Consider the following 6817-nt stretch of genomic DNA (forward strand, 5'->3'; position numbering starts at 1 on the left):
TCCAATTAGTATAAGGGCTAAAGTAAGTAACTAAAAATAAGGACTGAGAAACTGAGGTTGGTACTTGTGGCGACCCTATTTCTGAGACAGGAAAACAGTATGCAAAGAAATTAGATTGCCCACAAATGCTTTAAAGGAAGATATCTGATTTTTTTTTTTCAAATAGCACAAACAAAAACAAATGTATCACAATTGATAGCATAAGCTAAGTATTGGTATGTTCCCACAAAGGAAGAAACTTCAGGAGTGAAGTGTGGATATAAAGATTCTTTCTTTCAAAATGCTGAAATGCACCACACACTAGTTACAGCTGCTGAAAGGAAGCTGGAGTGTCCTCTTTCCAAAGAATACAGATTTTATTTTTCTGTATAACTTATGATTTGCTACACATATTTCCAGATATTTCCAGATATAAATTTCAGTGTACTTTGCTGATTACAGCTGCTGGCTGAAATATTTGTCAAATTTTAACAGACTATGGGTCAGATCTAGGTAATCAATGTAGTGATTTGATTTGATTTTTTAAAAGTCTGCTTCTAGGCAAAATGCAGACTATATTAGCCAGAGTAGAAGTTGAAAAAGGCATAGAGGATTTTAAACCACAACAGCAAGCACATATTTTCAGACCCTCTCCCAGGGAGGTAGGGAGCTTTCCAAGTTAGACATTTGTTTACAAATATCAGGATAATGATTCAGAAAAATGTGATAGAAGACACACTACTTCTGTTTGAGACCTGAATAATGTGAGAGTAGAGTAACTTACACACCAGATTTATTTGAGTTAGCTCTGTTCTACCTGATAGCAATATCTGCCAGGAGGGTATAATTCAGTGGGTGTGAGTTTAAATGGCTTGCAGTGAAGATTAGTTTCATGGTAACAGTCAGAGATTGAATAAGGGTTCACATCTGAGACAAGAATCAATAATTAACTGAAGACATTAATCCTTTTTGTGTGTCTGAGTAACATGTGGAGGCTGTAAATTTTATATGAAATGTATGATTCAGTGTATTAAAAACTTGACTTATTTGAACACAGTCCTTCCAGGCAGAAGATAGCATTTTTCATTGGAGAATAGTTTAGTTAAGGTCTAAGTCAGTCAACAGATGAAGACAGCCAGATCCCTAATTTTACACTGTCAAAACATGATTTTAACTTCTGCCTGAAATAGTTCTCGTGTTTCAAGGGAAAACACAGGGCAAAACAACATTGTAAGCCATGCCAGAAGTCGACTGGATATGTCTTGTCAGTCTACTAGGGACTTGTGTTTCAGTGCCTGGAAGAGTGTTGCACCTAAATGTAGCTGGAAAGGTATAACAAAAACTTTGCTTGGGGAAAGATGTCTATGACTAACTAGCTCAGTTTTAGGAGAGAGGATGCCAGAGCAAGGCTGTGAGAAGATCAAGGACCCTTAGGCAGCTGAAGTCTGAGTTGAGTTCTCAGTGGGTAAGTGTTAGCCAAGCATCAGGAACACCATATTTGTTACAGCATTAGCTTCCTAATACTCTTTTTTCTTTTTTTTTTCCCCTAGAAAGGAAAATTTTAGTTTAGTTTTATTATTAATATTATTCCTATGGAGAATCTGTTCCTAAGGGAATTATATTTCCTGTGTATTTCACTAATAGTCTTAAATATGTTATATTCCTTTCTGTATTTTCTGCTTCAGTGTACTTACAAGTTCGCTTGGTTAATTATCATCCATAAGAACAATTACTACGCTATCTTTCCTCTTCTTTCAGCATGAGTGTAAAATTGCTAAATCAGAATGGATCTATTACAAATTTCAGAGGTACCAGACAGCTCACCTAAACCTTGTTCTTCTGTTTAAAATTACCTTACATCAATCATCTTTGAACCACTATTCATATTACAATATACTTCTTTGGTGTAATTTTTTAAAATTCTATTAAGTCTAATTTTATGACACATTGTGTAAAATGCTCCACCAAGCTCAAGTTATACTCAGTTCATTTAGTTCCCTTTGTTAACTGAAAATGTAATGTTACTCAAAGTAATTCAAATTTACTTTCCATTTTTATATTTCACCATTTGCACTGGCTATTATTCCTGACTTTTTTTTAACCTCTGAATGCTCACAGATCCAAGTTTCTAATATTTGTTTCAGTAGGCAGATAGGAAGGCAGTAGGCACATTAGGAAGTTAATTTCTCAATCTCTTCTTTGTCCTATTTGCTATCTTCCTACCACTCTTTTTCTCTCATAGTGACTGTTTAATGCTTTTTTCCCTGCAATGAATTCTGCCTGGAGATGTAAGAATCAAACCTCAGAGTAGCTTCACAGAATTCAGCAAAAAAGTGTTGACAAAAACCCCATCATGTGAAATACTAGAGAAAGAGTCTTGAAAGACTATACTAAAAATCAGACTAATTTCTGACTGGGTCATCAGCATCTCTATCATTTGATCAGCAAACCAGCACAGAGGAGTATGTCCACCCTGACAGAAGGGCAGTCTGAGATTGGGCCTTATACAATGTGGCAGAGGAGGAATGACAGTCCCTTCCAGAGACCCAGTTTTGCTGTCAGTTCACTAAAACGTGTAAATTAGCATCATCATTTCCTAGGAAATATGGTATGTAAACCATAGTCTGTTCTATAATAAATATGTAAATACAGTTCTCCAATGAACCTTGTCTTACTGAGCATTGTGCTGAATGGCACAGTAAAACCAGTCATGTTTCCTTGCTTGTGTTCACTTCAAGGTTTCTCTTCTAGCTCTGTCCCTGAGTCTAGAACATACTGTATTCTGAGACTGTTTAGAGCAAGACGGGAATTGCATTACCTAGTTCTGTTATAAATATTCAACATTTCTAAAAAGTTATTCTAGGTTTCTAGAAGTTGATGGGTATGTGATTGCATTGTTGCGTCCTTCAAAGACCTTGAGAAACTACTGAGAATAGGGAGGTTAACAGTTTCAATTTTGTTTTAATGAGATACTGCCGTCTTGAGAAGCTGTAGAGATAAGGAGAGAAATAACTACAAAATAAATGAGAAAAAGTAGAGATGTAACAGAGAACTAGGAGATATAACAGTCTATAAATGAAAGGGTTGAGGAATATGCTGTGGGAAATAAGGAACAGTCAAAGGGAAAGATCTCATTTTTACATTGTGCATTCTATTTTTGTAAATCAGTGTTAGTCATAAAGCTGCATTGAGATCATGGTCTGGTTCTGAGATCAGATTATGGTAATGCAAAGTGGATTGCTGTTCAAGACTGAGTGAATGATTTAAAAATATGCTGAGTTGATGCTGCATGGCTCTTCAAAGTGAAAGTCAGATTAGAGGTAGAAAGGAGACTTTTAGAAGTTGAAGTCTTATTCTAGATTGACCCTTTTTGTGACTCTGCCCAATGCCTATTTCTCAGAAAACTAACACTGCAAAACTTTTGAACATCTCATTTGCAAGTGCTACAATTCTGTAGTAAGCTTAGGAGAAAAATCAGAAAAAAAAAGTATTAAAATAACAGAAATTCATTCTCGTAGACTTAAAAATGTTAGTATGATTTCAGAGTTTGTGTTCCTCAGACAATTATAATCATTATATAACGTAAAATGTTTACACCAGTTCTTGGCACAGAAAACTCTTGTCCTGCATAATTATTTATATTAATAAGTAAAATTAGTTTTAACAAAATTATATAATTTTAGATTGTTGATGTAAAATGCATTTTTTTACTGTAAGTGAAAAAGTGTTAACAATTTTAACCTTGAGCAGATTCTTTCTTCTTGCTCTAATAAGATTGTGTTTTCTCAAAAGTGATGTTCTCCCTGGTATTTTTTTTTTAATACAGATTATTTTCTTTAAATAAGGAAAGTTTCAAACAAATAACTTTGTTATTAGCAAATAACAAAAACAAAATAATTTGCTAATGAGAGTAGGTGTCCAGCCCTTGAGGGTGAAGGACTTCACTCTCCACATGAAATTGTGTTGAAAAATATTCACCAGTTTGTGCAAAGTTTCCCGTTCCAGAGGCAAAATATTTGTTTTTATGTCTGCTATCTAAGTCAAAGCTATGGAGATGATTTAATGGAAATTGAGAGAAAAAGGGAAATCACTTAATTGCCTTTTCATATTGATTGCAGCACTGTAACAAGAGGCCCTCCAGCACACATGGTTTTGTCTCTCTAGGCAACTGCAGCTGTGAACAGGGCTCCTGGATCCAACTGGAACTGAGATGCAAATGGGAGACAAAGGTAAGAGTTGGTTTGCCCTGGTTTAGCTTTCTGATCTGCAGTTTCTGCTGTCTGACCCCCCCATTGCTTGTGGAGCTGCCAGCCTTCCTAGGAACTTTAAAAGCTTCCCTCTGGTTGTTGCAGCTGGGCTGTGTGCTACTGTATTACAATGATTTCAACTCTGCCAAAAAAAATTTGTAATCTGTTTTTTTGAGGTATGAGAGTAATGGCCTTCAAATTTTAGGTTTGTCATCAATGGCATTTGTTGTACAGTACAAGTTGTACTAAAGTGAAAACAGATAAGTTTTGCATTTCATTAGGAAGTTACTTTAAATAAAACGTCAGAGAGTTTTTTTACAAAAAGCATAAATAATGTTAACTTGTTAACTGTCAGCTTGGAAAGATGCAATATAAGGTACTTTGACAACGAAAAAGCCCCAACCATTATAGGAATGTCAGGAGAAGGAAATAGATTTAAACATGCTAAAATAAAAAAAGTAAAGAATTAAGGCAGAGCAAAAATGAAAGAGTTAACAGAAATATGTGGTTAAAGCTGGATGAAATTAATTTAGCAAACAGCAAATTTACTGCAAATACACAACTGAAATCCAGAAATCCAGGAACAGTTTCATCCACAAAACATGAACTACTCATTTCAAAGTCAGTCTAAGATGCAAAAATGTAAAAGAGATGTTAAGAAGTAACACACATAGTAAGTTTTGTGCTTAACATGAGGACGTATAGGAGTCTTGAGAGATTTAAAATAAGGCTGGATTTGGGGGGTTTTGTTGGCTTATGTTTTTGTGAAAAAAAAAACAAAGCATCATTTTTCAGGTCAACTGGGAAGAGATTTTCCTTTTCCTCAGTTTTAGGTTGAACAACATACCTGAAAATTCACTATTCATGTCTCTCTTGCGGCATTCAAAAGGTCTTTTCTATCATGAAAGCATGTTCTGCTGTTCCTTTTTCTGCTCCATCTTCCTTCATCTTTGTGAATCCCTTCCATCGAGTTCCACTTTGTCTCCCTTTGCAATCTCCTCCAGTGATCAAAGTCTTCCATCTCATGATCTGTTGCTTAGTTACATTCCCCCTAAAATAAAAATTAGAAGACCCTGGCTTGCTTTGGCAAAGGGACAGATATCTTACCATTCAAAGCTGCTCCATTTGAATAGATGATGATCAAAGATTAGTAATCCTCATTGTGCAGCGTTTCCACTGAATTAGAGGTACTGTCACCTCCTCTGGGTAGTCATCCCTTCAAGGGGTGTCACATCTTCCCTTTATGGAGACAAAAGTTAGTACTGGATGTGATTAAATTATACATTCAAAATATTTTTGAAGTCCTCCTCACATTTATAAAGTTAAATTCTAAATGAAATCAAAAGAATAATTTCTACATGTACAATCTCTATATATTTTCATATAAATTTATGTCCAAAGCCTTTCTATACAAGAATTTAGACACTTCGAATCTTTTTCTCCATGTTTTTGTTTCCACTCAGTAACAAATTTGCCATTTAAAACATATCTGTAGAAACACAGAATTTTTGAATTCTTGAAAAATAGAGAAGGAAATATTTTTTATATAATATAGAAGAACTTTGCTATAGTTTAACTTTGATTATTTAAAAATTTCTTTATTTTACATACAGAATTTACTACTTTCAATACAACGTATGAAACTATGCTTTGTGTCTTTCCATATCTAGCACATGCTAAGTGTGTCTTTCCATATCTAGCACAGACGATAACAAATCACTGAAGATCCTTTCTGGCATTGTTCCCAAAGGAAAACAAAATTACTTCAAATCGGCTATTCTATCCCCAGAGTAATAAATTAAAAAAAAAAAAGAAAAATATTTTACAATTCTAGCACTTGAGAGAGGTTTTCTTTCCTTTAATTTTCTAGAACTGTTCATTGCAGATTACTTTAGATGATACTGACTTTGTGGTAATTTCTTTCTTTACAGATAATTTCTGTCATCAACAGCTTCTCAATATCTCTCTGAGTTGGTAATCCATTGCTTCAGATACCATTCTTGCTTTCACAAGAGATTTCCAAGGGAGGAGTTGGTGCTGTATCTATACCTCACAGCAATTTTACTTGTCTTTCAGCAATGTTGGCCAATTGGTAGATCAACTGAAGTGTATGTGCACTGTAGGAGAAGTAAGTAAGGGAAATGCACTTGAAGGTAGTCTCTTATCTATCTTTGCAACGTTTTATTAGTTTAAATACAGTATCACTCAAACTAACCTACTTGGCCAGAAAAAAAAATACATTCTTTACACTGGCTAAGCAATCGGTAATCAAGAATTCAGTCCATGAACACCTGACGGAAATAAAAGTGATCCTTAAACTTGAAAATATTGTCCCTGGTCTGCCTCAAAATTGCAGAGCAAAAGATTTTTGAGTGGCTCAGTAGGGCTAATACAAGTGCACAAATAACTTCAAACAGGTTTGCCTTTAATTTGATGACTTCAGATGAGAAAAATCATTAGAGATCTACAATGAATGCCCAGGAAAATCTGTGCTAGGCTTATGCAGACTAACTATAGAGCACTTTGCAGTCATTTTCCTTTTTTAAAACAGTGTGCATGACAGTGGTGCAATGGAAATATTAATCCAGCTT

At 34.8% G+C, this 6817-nt stretch overlaps 1 long non-coding RNA gene across 1 annotated transcript; it reads left to right on the forward strand.

The window, feature by feature from the left end:
* The first annotated feature begins 2482 nt into the window (after window positions 1-2482).
* On the forward strand, window positions 2483-6552 carry LOC113965558. The gene is made up of 3 exons (XR_003533572.1): window positions 2483-2587; window positions 4098-4208; window positions 6158-6552. It is a non-coding gene; the product is annotated as an uncharacterized LOC113965558 (long non-coding RNA).
* Window positions 6553-6817: the final 265 nt, after the last annotated feature.

This window comes from Neopelma chrysocephalum, unplaced genomic scaffold, assembly GCF_003984885.1.
Source record: "Neopelma chrysocephalum unplaced genomic scaffold, ASM398488v2 Primary Assembly neopelma1_45, whole genome shotgun sequence".
In the NCBI taxonomy this organism is placed as follows: Eukaryota; Metazoa; Chordata; class Aves; order Passeriformes; family Pipridae; genus Neopelma; species Neopelma chrysocephalum.